Genomic DNA, 23,031 nt, shown 5'->3' on the forward strand with positions numbered 1-23,031 from the left:
GACCAGTGCCTCCTGTCTCCATCTAGAAAGTGAGAGGCTTACAAAAATCAGTTTTTGTAAGCAAGAGAGTATTTCTAAGCCAATAAGAACTAAATGAATCAATACTTCATATAAGAGACAAAACAGATAAGTGAATTGGCTTATGTACTCCTCCCCAAGATGTGTGATGTTGAACAAGGGTAAGAGGCTCAGAATTTCGAGCAAAGTCTAGGACAGCATTTGGAGAATGGCTGCTACAGGAGAAAAAAGAAATCAGTAGAGTTTTTAGTGGAGGCTTCAAAGGTTTCAAGCACATGGCAGGTTTCCCAAAATTTATAATTTGGGATTGAGGCTAAAATAGTCATGAAGTAAAGATGACACTGGATCTAACCTAAAGAAACAAGAAAAGAATTCTCATAAGTATAGTCTAAAAAATAAGTTAGCATCCCAAATCAAAAACATTCCAAAATCTTTGGGAAGCAGGAAGCAGATGATCCAGACCCCTCAACAATGTCAGCAATGAAATGAAGATTGTGGTGAAAGAGGAGGAAAATGTCACAAATATCCAGTAGAAAATTCAGCTTTTTCATGTGCTCCTGGGGTTGCAACGCAGAGTCTCCTGCATGCTTCGCAAGTGTTCTGTCAGTATATTATTACATACACAGACTATTCTAGCTTTTCTAATTGCCAGAACTATACCCAGAACTCCAAAAGAGGTCTAACGTCTACTTTGATGTAGCTCTACTTATGTGTATTTTCTAAGTTCTCTTGCTTTAAGGTCCCCAAACTTTTAGTTAGAAGTGTATCTAGTGAGTGGTCTTTAGGGAATCTAGTTACAAAATCAAAATTAAATCTAAGAAGAACATGCTTGTTATGTACACACACACATGGACTTTGCCTATTTAAATTGGTAAAATACTTTTCAGTATGGTAGTACATACCTGTAATCCAAGTACTCTGGAGACTGAGGCAGGAGGATTCCAAGATTCAGTCCAGCATAGGCTACATACAGGACCTTGACTCAACAATCAAATCAAAAAATTTGTTGGTGTGAGATGAGGAATCTATGCAATGATGGGATTTCAACAGTATTGGCTAAGGAAGAAAGAGCATAGCATATAAGGATATATTATTAATACAGATTATTACTGGCCTTCTGTATTCTATGTACTTGAGTAGCTCTCTACAGCAGGGAGATGGGAGAATATAATGCAATAGAAAATATTTTCTTCATATTAAATAAAATTGAGCTGGATGGGAAATGTACTCATTACCTTTCTCATGTAACTGTAATCCCTCTGTACAGTATTTTTACAATAAAAATATTTTTAAACGATCTGAAGGAAAATAAACAACAGCTATGTGAAGAAAAAAAATTAAATTGGGAAATCTGAGTATGACAAAGACTTCAATAAGCACTTAAATGCCCAAATCATGGCGATAACACTAAGGATCAAAATAAAGGGAGACTCTGATGAACCATCTAAGACTTGGAGAACTGAGGAGATCAGGGTTCAGGGGTGTGGTTCAAGTGGTAGTGCACTCACCTGTCAAGTGCAAGGCCCTGAGTTGAAAGGTCAGTACTGCTAAAAAAAAAAAATTAATAAGCAAAACTAAGCTGAGAATGAAAGAAAATTCAGAAAATTTAAATGTTTTCTAATGTCAATTACTCTTCTAGAGAGATCTCAGAGGAGGTCCAGAATGGAGAAATATTTATATTCAACATGAATAACCCATGTCAAGCACACTTTTAATACAAAGATACCTTTTTGAATCCATCCTCTCCCCAGGTACCATGTCTTCAGTTTATGGTGAGGCACAGAAAGCTGTGTTGCTTTGTCATCATACTCTTCCCATTGATCAAGTACAATGGCTTGATTATGTGTAGTAGGCCCCAAAGATTCTTGCACTAAAGGCTTGACTCCCAAGGTGATGCTATTTGGAGAACCTCTGGACCTTTGAAAGGTGAGGCCTTATAGAGAGTCCTTGGATCACTGGCAACACTCATGAAGAAAAATGTGGGTCCCTCATCTCAGTCTTTTCTCTGCCTGCTGGCTTATGATATGAGTGATTTATTGTGACACATCTGGTGTTGGGCCATCTGGTGACCTCACCAGAGGCCCAAAGTAATGAGGCTGCCTGAGCTTAGCCTGGAAACATCAGAACCATGAGTTAAATAACCTTTTTACACTTACTAGTTAATTGCCTTGGGTGTTTTCTTGTTTCATGAAACTGACAAATTTACTAATTTGTCATTGATGCTGCTCAACTTTCTTGTTAAATGACCAGTGTGGAGTGCCAACTGCAGTACCATACTTGTGAGAGATGGCTACTTAGCCAGCTCACAGTAGGTTAGCTGTCTTCCTGGTAGAAGGGGCACTCTGTCCTCACTTATCTGGATTTAGATTTGTTTTCTCTTATCTTTTGACAATCACCATTCCTGAACTGCTTATACAGAGGTATGTATCCCAAAGGATATTGTTTCTGACTATGGAACTCACTTTACAGAAAAGAAAAAAAGTAAGCAAACAGCCATTGTTTTTATTGTGGGTCCATCACCTGAAAAAGGCTGGACTTAGTGCACATTGTAACAAGCTACAGAAGAGTGCATAACTACAGCTAAGAGACAATACTTCAGTTGTAGTCGACTGCAGCTCAGAAGGATGCTATGTCTCATTTGTTCCTTCCATAGTCTACACATGGGTCCAGAAACCAGTAAGGGTAATACTTCTAAGAATCAGCATTGATAATACGTTCGCAAATTCTCTATGTAGTTGTTATCCAATAGTTTTGAAGTTTTGCTCACATCAAAGGAATCAACCATCTAATTGAATTCCTACTTGGCTATTTGTGCTACTAAAACTAGTGGGAAAATAGATAAAAATGAGGTGTTAACCATATTGTCGTTTAGCTGACATCAATGAGGTGTTAACCATATTGTCGTTTAGCTGACATCAATGATCCAGATGAAATAAGGTTATTCTTTTTCCAAAATGGCAGCGAACATGGTTGGAGACTTTCTTAACATGCTCAGTGATGAGTTTTAAGCAGATCACTATTGAAGCCCTACAGAAGCAAGATGAACTAAGTCTCAGGTCCATCCTGAAGATGAGCAAACAGCTGGACCAGAAAAGAGCCTCATTCACTGAAGTATGACTGAAGGCTGAGAGAACAAGACCATCTTTTTACAGCTATATTGTTCAGTGTGAACAGCCATCTAAACTTAACGTAATTGAAATGAAATACAACTAAAATATGAGTTCTTCAGTTTTCTGGCCATATTCTATTCGCTGACATGGCTAGTGGCTTCTGCATTGGGCAGTGGAGGTGTAGACTGTCCTTGTTATTTCAGAAATTTCTACTGAGAAGTGATGACCTACAGTCCCACAACATAAGAGGAATGAGGACCATAACCTCTAATCATACTACCTTGCTTGCCATGAGCATATTTTAACTAACTTTCCTTTTCCTCCCTCCCTCTTTATTCCTTTATTGTTTGCAGACTGGAGTTTATGGATGCTAAGTTTTTAGTCTTGTTACTATTATAAAATACTAAGAAGGGATAACAATGAAACTAGAGAAGTAACAAATATTGAGCAGACATCGAAGACTCAGAGAATGGTGCAAGCATGATCCTGCAGAATAGCTCAGAGACTTGCAGCTCTGCTGTGAGCTGGAGACTTAAGCTTAACCCATTGTGTGCTCCTACAAGAAGGTCATGAATTCCCCAAACCAGAGATTAATCAGAAATCATTCTATCAGTGTCCATCCTGGAGTCTAAGGTACAGAGTGGTAGCTGGACAGGTGATGGAGCAAATATCTAATGGCAGGGTACCCAGAGGCCTGGGAGGCAGCAGAGCATTCAGGGAGATGCTGCTCTTGGGGAGGCCTGCCCTGTCACATGATGACCTATCACATGATCACCCGTGGTTCTCCCTGAGCCCTGGAATTCCCCCCTTCCTCATCCTTGATCCCCCCCAAATATCCTTGCTGCTTTATTTAGCAGATTCACTTTCTGTGATTTGCAAACAAAACAGAATGACTAATGTGGTAAATAGCATTTTCTGAACTTGAATAACTAAAATTTTAGGGAAGACATTTATCTTTCAAAAAACAGCAAAAAAAAAAATTAAAGGCAAACAATACAGGATAGGCAAAGTAAAAGACACAAACCAGAAACCAACAAGGCAGTATAAAATCTAAAAATGTATAAGAAGACAACAGAGATTGGACCAATCATAAAAGTTTATGATAACAAATTTAAATTACTTCAACTCCCCACTTAAAGGAAGCCTTTCTTTAGTGACATTAAAACTGCTTAAATTTAAAGAAACACATAAAGTTTACAAGAATTTTTTTAAAGGACAAGCAAGGACTTATCGGATAATTTGTTAATGAGGAAAATGGGAACCTTTTTTATTTCAAACAAATTTAATATAAAGCCAAAAGTTTTCCATGGGAAAGAAGGCTATTCTATATTCATAAAAGATAAAATACACATAAAATTTATAACAGCCATGAACCTTTATGGTTCCTATAAAAATTTCAAATTATATAAAACAAAAATAGGATTTCCGTGAGAGATTGTAAAGCATATCTTTCCACATTTTATAGATCTATTAGAGATAGATGATAAATGGAGACCAGAAATGTAAGATGGGACAAAAGTGGTGGCATAGCCCACAAATGCTTATATCTTCTCCTCCTCAAACCCAGTAAAATAACAAGAAAAACAGATAGTTAAAAATGAATTTTCCAGCCAGGCTCCAGTGGCTCACGCCTGTAATCCTAGCTACTCAGAAGGCTGAGATCTGAGGATCGCAGTTCAAAGCCAGCCCAAGCAGGAAAATCCATGAAACGCTTATCTCCAATAAATCAGAAAACTGGAAGTGGTGCTGTGGTTCAAGTGGTAGAGCACTTGCCTTGAGCTGAAGCACTTAAGGACAGCACCCAGGCCCAGAGTTCAAGCCCCAAGACCGACAAAAATAATAAATAATTTTTTTCAACTGTACAGAAAAGAACTATTGTCAACTACTGAGCCAGTAATTTTGGAATACTGTTGAGAAAGAGTATTATGAATAGCAAAGTAAAAAAGAAATAATAGAGAGAAACCACGAAAATAAGAAAAAATATAAACTCTTGAAGTAAAAGCTTCACGTGAAGTATCTAGAACTAGAAGTAGCCTTCCTTCCTTCCTATGGACTTCTTGTTAATGGGCAGCAGATAAAGATGATTTCTGCCTGAAGAACAACTCCAATAACTTCTCTGAGAGATTGGCCAAGGCCATTTTCTAGCACTGTGGTTGGCAATCTCGGTTGTAAATTGGAGTCAGCTGGGAAACTTTCAGAAAAATCCACAATCCAAACTGCAACTTTCATCACATAAATCATGATCTCTAGGGTTAGGATGAAGACTTCAGTAGTTAAGAAGGCAACTCAGTTTTTCAAGGTACACCTAGGTTGAGAGCAGCAAGCATGGCAGAAAATAAAAGAGAAGATGGGTGTGGTAATCCATGACTGTAATCTTATTTCTCAGAAGGCTGAGGCAGGAGGACCATACGTTCAAAGTCAGCCTGGGATACAAACAAGACCTTGTCTTTTTTTAAAAAAAGGTGTGTGAGTGTGTGAAGGAAAATAAAATAAGTGCTCAACTCCCACACCGACAATAAAGTAAGGCAACAACTGAAAGGGAGCAATGCATCTGGATTTCATAAAAGCAAGGAGTACAGCCCTGTTCCTCTGGAGTTTGATTGTCTAGATGCAGACTTGACTTTCCCGTGAGAACTCCTGATCCTCCCCTTCATTCACAGTCCCCAAGAGTATAGCACCCAGTAGATCATGGCCTTCCACAATCACAAGGTAGCACACTTCCCATTCCCTCAACCACTCAAGACAGGTTTCTGCACTCAGGAGCATGAAGAGGCAAAAGGAGAATTTCAATAAAAATGTGAGCAATCAAACAACAATCACCCAACATTTGAGGAAAAGCAATAGCCAATGGGGGTGGGGGGGTGGGGAAGAGGCTCCAAACCCTTGAATAGCCTAGAAGTCAAAGGATAGAGTTTGAAAATAAAGATGGTGAAGATCCTCAAAGAAACAGAAAAGGCTTCATGAAAATACAGCAGAAATATTCTAAGTTAGACAGATGATCATGTTTTAAATAGAAAATAATGTGCTAAGAACACAAAAGAGAGGTTAGAATCAAACTGGACTAAAAAATTCTTCCATAAAGCATTAAAAAACCAGAAACAACCAAAAGAGGTCATAAGTATGAAATAAAACTTAAATTATATGAAATGTATCTATAAGTACTACAGTTACAGAGAGAAAATAAATATAATACATATAGAAAGACTTTTAAATAGCTGTGTGTTACATATGTACTACAGAATACTAACAGTCCCTAAGTTACAATGGTTCATTCACCCAACTGGATGTTTTCAACTTTACAAGCTTGTGAATGCATACATATTCAGTCAAAATTATACTTCAGATTTTGAAATTCAATCTTTCTTGGCCACCAATGTATGGTATAAATGCCTATGATATTCCATGTGGTCAAGAAGATGAACATCCAACTTCCTACAGTGTACTGTGTGACTAAATTCTGATGTTCAGTATGTCATATGTATTAAAAGCATTAGAGACTATGTGCATTGTGTATTATGCTTACATAGTCTTGTGGCTGTGTCTGCAGACAGACAGACAGACAGACAGACAGACAGACAAATAGGTACATAGATACATAAACAGTAAAGCTTCCATAACTGAAAAAAAGCAAATTTTCTGAATGAACCATTTGCTGCCTATTTGTTTCCTCCAAATAGGAATGAAAAACAAGATTCCTGCCTATTAAAAATTTTTTCAAGCCCCACAACTGACAAAAAAAAATTGGTGCAGTTCAGAGATTCCTGGATAGAGAGACAAAACCAAAAGTCACAAGAGAGAGATTCGTAAGTCTGCATACTACATAGCCTTACCTTGGTTTGTCTTCAGCAACATTGAAAGTGACCAGACAGTGAAGTTATGTCTTCATATTCTGAAGAAATTATATTCTAATAAGCAGTAGCCTTTAATAAGCAATAAGCATAAATGAGACAAATGAATAGCAGGTTAGAAGATAATAGGTCATAAAGGATAAGGAAAAATAGAGGAAGAGAAAGAAACAATCAGGAAGTAAGAATGAAGGTTGCAACCTCAGAAAAGTTGTCAGGGAAGAACTCAACCTCCAGGCTTTGTACAGACTTTTAAGGAAAGGGGAAAAGATTCACCCAGCGAGCTCACAAAGGAAACACAGGAAAGCTTGCTCATCCTTAAAAATCGACAAAGAAAATTAGTAGCAAAGAATTGTCATGGGTTTGAAGATTTGAGGGATGAGCAAGAAAAAGATAGAATCTAAGTATTGGACAATGGAACACATTTTACTAGGGATAGTTACAGGGGAGGAACCTTCCCTCCAGAATACCTTCAGAGGCTGTGGCGTGGACAAGGGGGACTCTTGCTCCAGAGGGGAGGGCAGGGGCGCATGCTCCAAGTGATACTGCTCGGTAGTGAGGAGAGAAGTTCCATCAGAGCTCCCAATGTAGCCACCATTTGTTTTTTAATAGCTACATGGCTTGTTTTACCTATAGTCTAGCATATATTGGGTGGTGTTTTGCCAAATAGACAAAACAGGCATGAACCCCAAAGTAAGTATTCAAATGTTTTTGCTTTCATGCAATTGTTTCTAACATATTTATAAGATGATTTCTTTGTTGCTTTGTATGTCCCTCCCCCACAGTATAACCCCTGCTTTCATTGTATTTGATGTTGGTATAATTTGTGGAGGGGAAGGGCAAAAGCAAATTGTTTAACTAGGGATACAGGTGGACCCACTGCAACAATGAGATGTATAAATTGTTATGTCGAAAAACGAACTTTACAACTTTGAGGGTGAGGCAGGGAAAGGGGGGAAGATGGGAAGGGATGGGAAGGAGAAACAAAAGAGGAGGCAACAATGCTTGATAAGAAATGTACTCATTATCTTGTAACCCCTCTGTACGGTATTTTCACAATAAAAAAATTAAACACTTATCAATAATAAAAACAGGCAGTATATAATTGCCTTGAAATGTTTATTTCTGTAATAGGTCCACTTGTAAGTGGACCTTATTTAAACAGTTTTTCTCCCCTTCCCCTCCACAAATTATATCAACATCAAATACAGTGAAAGCAGGGCTTATACTGTGAGGGAGGGACATACAAAGCAACAAAGAAATCATCTTATAAATATGTTGGAAACAATTGCAAGAAAGAAAAAAAACATTTGAATCCTTATCTTGGGGTTCATTTTGCCTAACGTCAACTTGTCTGACAGTTTCTGTTTGTCTCAGCCATTACAACAATGAGATGTACAAGACGTTATGTGAAAAAACAAACTTTACAACTTCGGCAGGGTCGGGGGGTGGTACGGGGGTGTGGGGTGGGATGGTGGAGAGGGGAAGGGATGGGAAGGGGAAACAAAGAGAAGGCAACAATGCTTGATAAGAAACGTACTTACTATCTTGCCCATGTAATTGTAACCTCTCTGTATGGTATTTTCACAATAATAATAATAATAATAATAATAATAATATTTATTTTGAGGATTGGGAAGGTGGTTCAGTGGTAGAGTGCTTGCCTAGCATGCATGAGGTCCTGGGTTGGATTCTTCAGTACCATATAAACAAAAAATTAAAAATGTTTGATTTGGAAAAAACTGTAAACTAATTGACTATGTATGAATTAGAGTTTGGTGCTGCCAGGCTTTGAGATAATCATTCTAGCTATTCTGTGAAGAAGCAAACAATACAAGATTTAGATCTGGCTTATGTCTATAAAAACAAATGTTCCTTACGTTCTGAGAATTGAAGTATATCATACTCCCTGATAAAACCAAATGAAATGTGCTGTACTTACAAGAAAAATAAATACATTATCATAGTAAAGAAAAACCATCACTCAAAATAATCTTTCCCTTGTTGTTCCTATAATATTTCATACACATCCACATTTTAGCTTCTATCACTCTAAATTCTAACTACAGCATTTGTTTATGTCTCTATCTTCTATTGTAAGCTTGTGAAGAGTATCAAACATTTATAGCTCATTTTAGTACCCTAAATATTCAGAATAAATTTCTAGTTTATAACTAATAATCAATATATTTTAATGCTATATAAATAAATGTAAGAATAGAATTATATCAAGGTACCAGTGGCTCATGCCTGTGATCTACCTACTCAGGGGGCTGAAATCTGAGAATCAAGGTTTGAAAACAGTCTAGACAGAAAAGTCTATGAGACTCTTATCTCCAATTAACCACTCAAAAGCCAAAAGTAGATCTGTGTCTCATGAGGTAGTGTTAGCCTTGAACTGAAAAACTAAAGGACAGTGCCCAAGTCTTGAGTTCAAGCCCACCCCCCCCCAAAAAAGAAAGAAAAGCACAAAAAAGAAAAAGAAAAAATAATGTAATTAGAACAATCTCCAAGACAAAAGAATAATCTAGTACAATTCATATTTAAGACTATATATATCATTTTTAGTATCACAGTTATAAAATTTCAAAACTTCTGTTTTCCCCAGATGTCAAATCACCTAATCAATAAAGAAATCAACTCAAAAGTGTGTTTAAAATATGATTAATGATTATCAAAAATCCTAGCATGGTAACTTAAGCCTGTACCCTCAACACGCTAGAAGCTGAGCCAGAATTTCAAGTTCAAGGCCTGCCCAGTGAGTTTGAGGCCAGCCAAGACTACACAAAGAAAGCTAGTCTGAGGGGGAAAAAAAGATTGTTTAGAGATATTCATGAGCTCCATCACAATTATTTTTACAGATGGATGGATCCCTAAATTAGAAAATGGAATAATACTAATTTATCATTTAGAATGACTTAGATCTTTTTAAAGTATCTCACCCCTATTTTGCTCTGTCTGATTTTCTGACTCCCCTCCACCAAGAAAGCAAGATGGCTGGCAGCCACGGTTCCAAGTACAATGTTCTTATGTAGTGATATCCATGGGCAAAATAAGAGTGAATGTTTCCATGGAGCTCTCTTCTGGGAGAAATATTTCTCCCAGAAGCCTCAGGCGTATGTCCCGTCTGTCTTGTTGGCTAGAGTTTAGTGATGTTCCCACTTCAAACCAATCAGCAGCCAAAAGAAATTGGCTTCTTTAGCCAAATAGTTGAGCATGGGGAGGTTGTACACACGAGTGGCTCCAGTTCTGCTAAGTTGGTAGAAGTACACTCCACACTCTTACTCTCTCAAATTACGGGAATCTTTGGACAGGACACATAAAGCAGCATCTGGGAGTTTTGATAAGTAAATAATAGAAAGTATGTTTGGGAGGAAAATCAAATCCCAAGAATGACCCAGATGGCAGTGAATTTCCTAACTTTCTATCGCTCACATCTGCAGCTTAGACTCTAGGCAGTGTAAATCCAGGATTTGCACAGCAGTTACAGACAAAAAAAAAAAAAAAAACTCCAAGAGAAATCCTCTTTCAAACCAGAAGATAGACCACACTATCTCTCTCCACTATTTCAATCCTCTTCAGTTTCTTTTTCAGCATAAAAGTTTCAACATAGAAATCTTACATGGTGCTTTTTTAGATGTATAGCTAAGAATTTCATTTTTTCGAGCCATAGTAAGTGATATCATTTTAATTGATAGTATCTAATTAACTGTTGCTACTATATAGAAATACAGTTTCTACATATTAACTTTGTATTATTCTGCAATTGACTTATGTAGTCTAGGTTCTTTTTGTTGTTTGTTGTTTCATAGATAATAGTGCTAGCTGCAAATAGGAATAATTTTCTTTCTTCCTTCAGCTCATGTGCCTTTATTTTTTTTTATTGATTATTGCTCTGGTTTAGATAAATAGTAGTGTCTTGCATTGCCATAAATTTTAGGAGTGGGGAGCTGTTTCACTTCTTTATTTCGGTGTATAAAAGTTCAGTCTCTCCTCACTGAAAATAATAGCTACAAGGTTCTTAGATATCCTGTGTCAAAGTCTTTCTATTGCTAGGCTGCTAAGAGGGTCTTTGTTTTATTGTTTGGCTTGTTGTTGTTGTTGCTTTGCCAGTACCAGCACTTGAACTCAGGAACCCCGGAGCTCACTCCACTTGCTTGCTCTGCTGGTGCAGTACCACTTGAACCATGTCTTTATATCTTCTTTTGGCTTGTTATGCTCAAGACGGAATCTCACAGAATTTTCTTTCTACATGACCGTTAGCTATAATTCTCAGTATCTCAGCCTCCTGTGTAACTAAGATTATAGGTGTGTGCCACAGGTTCTCAGCTGCTGAAATGTTTGATCATCGATGGTGAATTTTGTCAAATCCTTTTTTTTTTTAATCTATTGAGATGACCATGTGGATTTCCTTCCTTAAATCATTAACAGATGGGTTACATAGCTTGCTGGTTTAGGATACTTTTTATAGTTTGAAAGAGTATTGCATGCGTAGATGAACATCAATTCATTCTGTAGTAATTTTTTATATTGCCAGATTTAATTTGCCAATATCTTTTTGAGGATGGTTATGTTAATACTCATGAGAGATATTGGCATGCTTTTTAAAAATTTTTCCTGGCATGGCCTTGTTCAAATTTTGCATTAAGGTAAGGTAGACTTCATAAAAATGAATTTTATGTGATTATTCAAGTGGTTGAATTAAAACTGAGCATCTTGCTGGCTGTTTTAGATTGATAGCATTCGTTCTTCAGTTTATACTCTACTTTTTAACTTCCTCTCATGTGTATTTAATAATTCCATTCAATCTATTTTTAGTGAATTATCTTTTTTATCTTATCTTTATTATTTTAGTAGTTTTTAAAGTTTATCTCCATTATTATTTTCAGCAATGGTTAAGACATACAAATATAACAAGCATCTCTCCTTCAATATATTATTTCCTGTGTTACATAAGTTATTACAATACCATAGTTTCAGTTCCTCTCTCCTATCATGTGTCCTATTTGTGCCTTGGTCCATTTTCTCTTAAACATCTAACACTGGGAAATTTATAAGAAAGGAGGTTTGAATCCCTCACTTCTCTGGAGATTGGGAGTCCAAGGTCAAAGGACAGCTTCCCATACCTCCAGGGAACACAGGCGTGTAAGCTGTGGGGAGGGGAGATGCGAGCAGACCTATTTTACAACAGCCCGTGGTAGAAATAATAAACTTACTCCCGTGAGGATTAATCTTGTCTTCTCAAGACTCTACCTCTGGGAGATGGCGAGCAAGATGGCAGAGTAGTAATACATTAGCCTGGGCTCCCACTGAGCAGAGAAACTGGGCCTTGCTAGCACAGAACTCCGCTACAAGAAACTGCATCACCCAGTTTGGCACCAACCAAAAAGATTCAGACCGAAGCGTCTACAGGAGAGGAAACAAACTCAGAGAAACTGAGGCAGACTCCCAGTGTGGTTGTGCTGCAGCCACAGGCTCCAGCCGAAGAGCCATCCTGATTTTTTTCTTCTCCTTTCCTCCCTCTTTTTTGCCCCTTGCTATCCTCCAGCCACCCAACCATAAGGCAGACACAGCAGCATGCTCCAGGAATGCCATTTTTCAGAGACAAGGTAACTCCATAAGGTATCTACAGAAGCTTCCAAGCAGGGCCTCTAACCCTGGGTACAGCCCCAGTGGGACCTTTAACCGCAGGGCGAGCAGAGGAGGGGAATGGGGGGGTTCTAAAAATATCCCCATTCAGGACTCTGTTAGTGGCCCCCGCCACCCCAGGTCTGCACCCAGCCCAGCCTGCCTGTGCATCTCTAAAAGGGATGCCTCTCACAGCCCCCAGCACAGGGAAGAGGCCTGAGCCCAGCCAAGCCTAACCTTATACCTCCCCGAGTGCTGCTGCTAGTTGCCCACACCACCTGGTGTCCATGCCCAGCCAGAACCAAAGCCCACCATTGCATTTCCAGGTGGAGGGGATGGGATGTCTGTATCCACAGCATTCAAGGCTGTGCCCAGACAGTACATAAGAAAATAGAAATAGCTCAAGTGAACAACCTCATGATGCAACTAAAGCTGCTAGAAAAACAGGAGCAAACCAAACCCAGAACTACCAGATGGTCAGATGCTGGTGGCTCATGCCTGGAATGCTAGCTACTCAGGAGGCTGAGTTCAGTTCGGAGGATCTTGGCTTTAAGCCAAACCCCCAGCAGGAAAGTCGGTGAGAGTCTCATCTGCAATTAACTACCAGAAAACCAGAAGTAAAGCTGTGCCTTGAGCAGAAAAGCTCAGGGACAGTGCCCAACTCTGTTCAAGCCCCACAACAGACCTAATTAATTAATTAATTAATTTAAAAAATTAGTTTAATTAATTAATTAATTTTTAAAAAAGATTAGGGCAAAAAAGTAATCAACTAGAAACTAAAAAGAAATACATGAAAATCACCAAAACAAAAATGTTCTCTGGAAAAAAAAATAATAAAATTGACCATTAGCTATATTGATGAAGAAAAGGAGAGACTCAAATCAACACAATTAGAGCTGCCATAGGAAACATGACAACAAACATCCAAGGATGACATTGTCCAAAATGAAATGTACTCATTATCTGACTTATGAAACAGTAACCACTCTGTAAACCTGCTTTATAATGACAATGTTAAAAATAATTAATTAAAAAAAGACTCCACCTTCCATTACTATATACACAATGAAATTTTAACATGAGTATTGGTGAGGGGAAAAAAAGCATCCAAGCAATAGTACTTTCATACCCTTTGTGTTTGCATATACTCTACATACACAATATCATTATACCTGGCTTATTTGATGAGATGTGAGTCTCCTTGACTTTTTCTCTGGGCTGGTCTAGAACCATGATCCTCCCAATCTTTGCCTCCTAGGTAGTTATAAGCATGAGCCACTTCATCTAGCTAACTACCCTACACACACACTACTGGATAATGACACCCAAGTCCCTGAAGTCCACTATCACAAACTAGGAATGTGGCCTTCCATCCATATCCAGAAAGAGACAAGATACTTGGTACACACCAACCAACAAGCTATAAAGAGAAAAGAGGATGGAAGGCAATCTGAGGAAAGTATAGCATCATCTCTCTACTTGACGTTTGCCTCTTCTCCAGCCAAAGTGGCCACTCGTTGGCTGACTTGTTTAATTACTACTGCATTTTCCCAACCTATGATTGGTTCAAGCCATACCTTCAAGTCCACTGCTTGCTCCTCTGCTCTTTACTCTCCTTCACCTCTTCACTTCCTTATGACTGTTGTGAAATTTTTTGTGTAAGCTTCCGGTTACAAACAGCAAAATGACTTAAAGTCATTTTTTTTCTAACCAGCCAGATTTTCTAGGAGGAAGGCCCCTCAGTTGAGGCAAGTCAAAAATAGCAAGACTCATATTCTGAACATTCAGATTGTATGGTTAATTAGACAAATATTTATTGAGCATCGCAAAGAAAACTCTGATCACACACACACATGAACATGTACACCAAACAGAGAAAGGGAGAGATTTCTCTTATCTCTGAATCCCCTTCTATCTTATTTCTGATATTTACACTTGGTCTATTTCACTGCTCATTAGCAGACCCCAAAGAGACCAGAAAGCAGAACAAAGATTCACTTCAAAGTTGCAGACAGCTTTTAAGACAGTTCCAAAAAAAAAAAAAAAAGATTTCAACTGTTGGCTAAAATTGATCTCTAACTTATTACAGTTTTATTGACCCTGTTTCCTTTCACCAATGAGCAATTGAAAATAAACTGATGTACTTTGACAGGAAATTATGTATACTAATAATTTCAATAGATTTTATTCAGTGTAGAAATCATTTCAGATCCAGAAAAAAGTAATTTCTTGCCTTATCATCAGTGAAAGTAGGATTTAAAATGCATCTGGTTGTTATTTGCCCATTCATGCTACTTGTGCTGATGAAATAGGTGTCAAGGTCCCTAGATAAATGAGTTCTGCAGTTATTTCCCAATTTTCTAGCTCTGGAAAATACACTTAATGATGAAAAAGGTTGTTTTATTTGATTTTCGACTGGTTCACAAATACCCAGCATGTCTTGATTGTTTTAAGCATAGTTGTCTAAATGTCTTTCAATCAAAGGTCCACTTAACAACAGTGATTCATTTGGAAGAGTGCTTTGAAGTGGAAGAACTTGAAAGTAGCAAGATTAGATGTCAAATGAAAATGGCAGGTGGGTCACACTTGCTGACTTTTTTGCTTACAAGTTGCCTTAAAAAAGGAAAAAGGAACTCAATTGTAACTCTGAGAGTTTTGTTCAGACATCAAAGTGAGTAACATAGCCAGCAAAACAAATAGTTATAACTCTATAAGGAAAAAGGACCTCTTTAACCAGCTCTCTTCCTAGTGAGAATGAATCGTAATGCATAATCTATGGCTTATCAGTCATTCCAATAGAAGCCAAAAAGGTCAGTGGCTCCAGCAGCAACCTATTTTGGAGATCAGCAAGTACTGATCTCAGGGAATTAGTTAAGCTTGTTTGTCAGGATGAGAGCTTGTTTCTTTACCTAATAAAATCTGGCATTGGTTTAGATAGTTCTTCCCCTGCAATCTATTGCTAAAATGGAGCTAAGAGAATGGTGATCAATTTTTCTTGTGTAAATAAGAATAGCTAGCTATCAGAGAATCAACTTTAACTAAGAGCTAGGGGCTTTGGAGTTGGAAGAGCCAAGTTTGAGAGAGAATAGAATATAAATAACCTCTTTTTTGTGCCCTTAGAAGCATGTTCCTGAGACATGTAACTTTGTCAATCTGGTGGCATGCAGAAATAAGAAGAATATTTGAAATTTGGAAATGCAAAGCCATAGTAAAGATGTGTACTCTGCTATTTTTATGAGAGCTAAATCTATCTCCCTTAGCCAGGTACAGGAGACTCACACCTGTAATCCTAGTTACTCAAGAGGCTGAGATCTTAGGATCCCATTTCAAAGCCAGCCCATGCAAGAAAGTACATGAGAGTTTTCTCTCCAATTAATGACCAAAAAGCAGGATGTGGAACTGTGGCTCTACTGGCAGAGCACTAGCTTTGAGCAAAAAAAAAAATGCTTAGGGACCACAACTAGATCCTGAGTTCAAGCCCCAGGATCTGCGTATGCACACATGCACGTATGTGTGCACGTGCATACGTGTGCGCGCACACACACACACACACACACACACACACACACACACACACACACCTATCACCCTAGAAAGATGCCTAAAATTATCTAAATATTAGGGATCTGAGAGCCCAGGGGTTAATAGAATCTTTGAATTATGATGCTTAATCTATATGAGGTTGCCAATAAAAGAAGTATCTTCTCAGAAAAAAAAATCTTTATGCTTATAGTTCTCCATCATGAACTTAAAAAAATGCAAGTTTGTACAGAAGGTAAATGAATGTTTTCCCAGAGTATGGAAATGTTAGTGGTCTAATCAACCCATTGATAGGAGAGTTCTCCCTGCAGAGAGTTTAAAGGCAATGGAACAAAAGCAATTGGCATGGATTGACTGGAAGGAAAACAAAGCAAATTCAAAACAAAATTCAAAACAAAGCATTTCTGGGTTTTTCTTTTCTTTTAGATTTGGGTGTCTTCTCTCTCCATCCTATTCTTTAGACAATAGGAAGGCTTGGCTGGATCTCTGTTCACAGGAGAAATGTTCCAGATTAGCAACGCTCTACTTGACTTTGTGACACTTTTTTTAAGCTATAATTTCAGGCACTCAAAAAAAAAAATCACTAACAGTAAACAAACCCAAAATATTTACAACACAAAAACTACTAGAAAATAAGTATCTCTCAATCTTTGAAGGTGTCTAGATATTTCACCTTCATGCTTTCAGAGTCTGCCTTTTTTTTTTTTTTTTTTTTTTTGAGACTATTGCTACTTTGTTCCCAGGACCCCTAGGTCAGCAGGCAAAGTGCTCCAGTTTCCATTAAATGCCTAATGCTTGTGAGATACCAGCTTTGGTATCTAACATTAGCTTTGGTGCTGTCCTTCTGCATGCTACTTCCCACTCTCTACAGCTTTTTATATGACCTTATTTCACTGTTATTTCTAAGAGTCGGGATTCTTTCAAGATACATCTATAGCTGTAGCAAAACTGAGTGGAAGGCTCATATTGCCACAGTGTCATGCAGCATATGGCATTCAGAATAGCTGTTCTAAACTCCTGTCCCCTATTCAAGCAGAAACAAATGTAGAGCCAGGGAGAAAGCACTGACTTGGAGTGGCAGTCACAGATTGGAAGCTGAATGTATTAAAAGGGAACGCTCCTTCTGTGGTAAACTTCCCAAAGGATGAATCCTTGTGTGGTGGAAGCCTAGAATCAAAACTACAGAAGAGTGTTCCAAATATAGTATGGGACTAGGGACAGAATAGAGGTCAAACTCTGGGTAGTCTCAGCTAGAGCTAAGATTTTTCCATGGGTATTTGAATGTAAAGCTTTAGTCTAATGAGGGAGAATTTTTTTTTAATTGAGAATACTTAGGTTCAGGATCCCAGACCATTCTCTGGCCTCATAAAAAGTGTGACTCTAATTTAGAAAAATTGCCAACTTAAGTCTTTTGTGACAAAATTTCTGGTTTATATGCATAGTAATTTCCTGTGTCCCTATATCTGCAATGCTTCAAATGGTAAGTTTTATCATAGAGGAATGTTTAATGAATGCAGAGTTGTACAAAGTTATTCATTTAAAACACATACATTTAAAAAGGCAGTTCTTCTTTCAGGACTTGATAAGCAGAACATGGCAGTTTCTAGAATCTATTGCAAAATTAGTAATTAAGAATTAGGATTTAAGAATGGAAGAAAGACAGCCTCTTCAGTAAATGGTGCTGGCAAAATTGGTTAATTACGTGTAGAAAACTAAAGTTAGATCCTTATATATCACCCTGCACCAGAATCAACTCCAAATGGATCAAAGATTTTGGAGAGGATGTGGCCAAAAGGGAATCCTCCTGCATTGTTGGTGGGAATGTAAACTTGTTCAACCACTTTGGAAAGTAGTATAGAGGTTCCTCAAAAGACTACACATAGAGCTCCCCTATAACCCAGCAATCCCACTTTTGGGCATTTACCCAAATGATCACAAACAAGACCATACTAAAGCTACCAGCACAACTATGTTTATTGCAGCATTATTCACCATAGCTAAGATATGGAACCAACCCAGATGCCCCTCAGTGGATGAATGGATCAAGAAAATGTGGTATATATACACAATGGAATTCTATGCCTCCATCAGAAAGAATGACATTGCCCCATTTGTTAGGAAATGGAAAGACTTGGAAAAATTATATTAAGTGAAGTAAGCCAGGCCCAAAGAAACATAGGTCCTATGGTTTCCCTTATTTGCAATAACTAGTATATGTCTAGGACAAGCAGAAAAGGTCAGATAAGATGATGTTAAGCAAAATGAACCCCAAGATAGGGACACAGTGGATTTTCTTTCTTGCTATTGTTTCTAACATATTTATAAGGTACCATGTGATATTTTTGTTGCTTTGTATGTCCCTCCCCCACGGCATAACCCCTGTTTTCACTATATTTGATGTTGGTATAATTTGGGAAGGGAAAGGGAAAAAACAAATTGTTTAAATAGGAATACAGGTGGACCCATTACAACAATGAGATGTACAAGTCGCTAAGTTGAAAAAGGAACTTTACAATTTAGGCAGGGAGTGGTGGGAGGGTGTGTAGTTGAGGAGGTGGGAGGGAAGGGATGGTAAGGGGAAAACAAAGGAGGAGGCAACAATGCTTTATTTTTTTTTTAATTGTATTTTATTTTATTTGAGACATACTGTACAGGGAGGCTACAATTACATAGGCAGGATAATGCATACATTTCTTACCAAGCATTGCAGCCTCCTCCTTTGTTTACCCTTCACTTCCCTTCCCCGCCTCCCCCCTCCCCCCACCCAATTTTACCCCCTCCCCCCACCCAAATATACCCCCCTCCCCCCCCACACCGACATTGTAAAGCTGGTTTTGACATGACATTTTGTACTTCTCATTGTTGCAACAGGTCCACCTGAATCCTTAAACGACTTGTTTGTCCCCATCTCCTCCACATGTTATACTGACATCAAATATAGTGAAAGCGGGGGTTACACTGTGGGGGAGGGACATACAAAGCAACAAAGAAATAATCTTATAAATGCGTTAGAAACACATGCATGAAAGAAACGAAAACATTAAAATACATATTTAAGGGTTCATTTTCCTAACATCACATTATCTGACCTTTTCCGCTTGACTCATACCTATACTAGATATTGCAAATAAGGGAAACCATGGGACCTATGCTTCTTTGGGCCTGGCTTACTTCACTTAATATAATTTTTTCCAAACCTTTCCATTTCCTAACAAATGGGGAAATGTCATTCTTTCTGATGGAGGCATAGAATTCCATTGTGTATATATACCACATTTTCTTGATCCATTCATCTACTGAGGGGCATCTGGGTTGGTTCCATATCTTAGCTATGGTAAATAATGCTGCAATAAACATAGTTGTGCTGGTAGCTTTAGTGTGGTGTTGTTTGTAAACATTTGGGTAAATGCCCAAAAGTGGGATTGCTGGATCATACGGGAGATCTATGTGAAGTCTTCTGAGGAACCTCCATACTGCTTTCCAAAGTGGTTGAACAAGTTTACATTCCCACCAACAATGAAGTAAGGTTCCTTTCTGTCCACATCCCTTCCAGCATCTGTTGTTGTTAGAGTTCTTGATTTTTGCTGTTCTAACTGGAGTGAGGTGATATCTCAATGTTGTTTTGATTTGCATTTCTTTTATGGCTAGGGATGTTGAACATTTCTTCATGTGTCTATTGGCCATCCTTGTTTCTTCTTCAGAGAAGCTTCTCTTTAAGTCTTTCGCCCACTTATTTATTGGGCAGTTGATTCTTTGAGGATTTGTTGTTGGGTGGTTTAATTTTTTGAGTTCCAAGTATATTTTAGATATGAGACCCTTGTCCGTTGTATGGCTAGTAAAGATCTTCTCCCAATCCGTGGGCTTTCTATTGATCTTGCCAGCTATGTCATTTGCCCTGCAGAAGCTCTGCAATCTTATGCAATCCCATTTGTCCAACCATTCTTTGATTTGTTGTGCTTCCGGGTCTCTATTCAGAAAATTTCGACCTGAGCCAAGGAGACCTAGGGTTTCTCCTATTCCATCCTGTAATGTTTTCAGAGTGTCTGCTTTGAGTTCAAGGTCTTTGATCCATTTGGAGTTGATTCTGGTGCAGGGTGATATATAAGGATCTAGCTTTAGTTTTCTACATGTAGTTAACCAATTTTGCCAGCACCATTTACTGAAGAGGCTGTCTTTCTTCCATTCTATTGTTTTAGCTTCCTTATCGAAGATTAGATGGCTATAGGTCTGTAGGTTCATTTCTGGGTTTTCAATTCTATTCCATTGGTCCTGAGGTCTGTTCTTATGCCAGTACCAAGCTGTTTTGATTACTATGGCTTTATAGTAGAGTTTGAAATTTGGTATTGATATTCCTCCAGCAGTGTTCTTTCCATTGAGGAGCGTTTTTGCTATTCGGGGTCTTTTATTGTTCCATATGAATTTTTGGATTGCCAATTCTATTTCCTTGAAGAATGAGGGTGGAATTTTGATAGGTATCGCGTTGAATTTGTAGATAGCCTTGGGAAGTATTGCCATTTTCACGATGTTAATCTTGCCAATCCAGGAGCATGGGAGGTTTTGCCATTTTTTAAGTTCTGTGTTGATTTCCTTTTTCAAGATTTTAAAGTTTTCATCATAGAGGTCCTTCACTTCTTTGGTTAAGTTAATTCCTAGGTATTTTATTATTTGTGGGGCTATTACAAATGGAGTTGCTTTCCTAATTTCAGCCACACTTTTCTCATTGTTGGCATATAGAAAAGCCATTGATTTTGGGGGGTTAATTTTATAACCTGCTACTTTGCCAAAGTTTTGAATCAGCTTGAGTAATTTGGGAGTGGAGTCTATGGGATTCTTTAAATACAAGATCATGTCATCTGCAAAGAGGGAGAGTTTTATTTCTTCTTTCCCTATTTGGATCCCCTTTATGTCTGCATCTTGTCTTATTGCTGTAGCTAGGCATTCTAATACTAGATTGAAGAGAAGTGGAGAGAGTGGGCATCCTTGTCTTGTTCCTGAGTTAAGAGGAAATGGCTTTAGTTTTTCACCATTGAATATAATGCTGGCTGTAGGTTTGTCATATACAGCCTTTATTGTATTGAGGAATGTTCCATGGATTCCTAATTTTTCCAGAACCTTCATCATAAAGGGGTGTTGGATCTTGTCAAATGCTTTTTCTGCATCTATTGAGATAACCATGTGGTTCTTATTCTTGCTCCTGTTGATGTGATGAATAATATTAATTGATTTGCGTATATTGAACCAGCTTTGCATCCCTGAAATGAATCCTGTTTGATCATGGTGTATGATTTTTTGGATGAATTGTTGAAGTCGATTGGCCAAAATTTTGTTGAGAAGTTTTGCATCAATGTTCATCAAAGAAATGGGTCTATAGTTCTCTTTCTTTGATGAGTCCCTGCCTGGTTTTGGGATGAGGGTTATGATGGCTTCATAGAATGTGTTCGGTAGTGAGCTTTCTCTTTCAATTTCATTGAAGAGTTGGAGGAGTATTGGTGTGAGCTCTGCTTTGAAGGCCTTGTAAAATTCTGCTGTAAAACCATCTGGTCCTGGACTTTTCTTAGCTGGGAGGTCTCTTATTGCTGTTTCTATTTCAATGCTTGATATGGGCCTGTTAAGCTGGTTTAACTCATCTTGGTTTAGTTTTGGCATGTCAATATTTGCTAGGAAAAGGTCCATTTCTGTCAAGTTCTCAAACTTATTAGCATAAAGTTTTGAGAAGTATCCCCTAATAATGTTCTGAATCTTGGTTGTTTCCGTGGTGATGTTTCCATTCTCATCTCTGAGTTTATTAATTTGGGTGTGTTCTCTCCTTTTTCTGATAAGGTTTGCTAAGGGTCTGTCAATTTTGTTAAGTTTTTCGAAGAACCAACTCTTTGTTTTGTTGATTCTTTCTATAGTTTTTTTGGATTCTAATTCATTTAATTCTGATTTAATTTTGATTATTTCTTTCCGTCTACTGGATTGGGGTTTATCTTGCTGCTCTTTTTCAAGGAGGTTTAGATGTGTCATTAAATTGTTAGTTTCCGATCTCTCCAATTTGTTGATGTAGGAGCTCAGAGCTATAAACTTGCCTCTGAGTACTGCCTTTGCTGTGTCCCAGAGGAGCTGGTAATTTGTGTGTTCATTTTTGTTGAATAGCATGAACATTTGAATTTCCTTTCTAATCTCTTCCATGACCCACTCATGATTCAGCAGTGTGTTGTTCAGCCTCCATGTGATACCGGACTTTCTTTGGTGGCTTTTGGTGTTGAGATCTAATTTTATTCCCTTGTGGTCAGAGAGAATGCAAGGTATAACTTCAATGTTTCTGAATTTAGACAAGTTTGCTTTGTGGCCTAAAATGTGGTCTATTTTAGAAAACGTTCCATGTGCTGCTGAGAAGAACGTGTATTCTGTTGCTGCTGGGTGAAATGTTCGATAAATTTCTGTTAAGTCTAGTTGATCTATTCAGCTGTTTAGATCTGCGGTTTCTCTGATGAGTTTTTGCCGAGTTGATCTATCTAGTGGGGAGAGTGGTGTGTTAAAATCCCCAACAATTAATGTCTTTGGATCTATATGGGATTTGAGGGAAAGTAGTGTTTCTTTGATAAATTTGGGTGCTCCATTGTTTGGCGAATAGATATTTAGAATTGTAATATCCTCCTGAAGGAGAGATCCTTTAATTAGTATGTAGCGACCTTCTTTATCTCTTCTCACGAATTTTAGTTTGAAGTCTATTTTATCTGATAGGATTGCAACTCCCGCCTGTTTATGAGGGCCGTTTGCTTGGTAGATTTTGTTCCAGCCTTTAACTTTGAAAATATGTTTGTTTTTATGGGCAAGATGTGACTCCTGCAGGCAGCAGATAGAGGGGTCTTGTTTTTTAATCCAACTAGACAGTCTATGTCGCTTAA

This window comes from Dipodomys merriami, unplaced genomic scaffold (assembly GCF_024711535.1).
Source record: "Dipodomys merriami isolate MVZ:Mamm:240054 unplaced genomic scaffold, mDipMer1.0.p SCAF_12, whole genome shotgun sequence".
Taxonomy (NCBI): Eukaryota; Metazoa; Chordata; class Mammalia; order Rodentia; family Heteromyidae; genus Dipodomys; species Dipodomys merriami.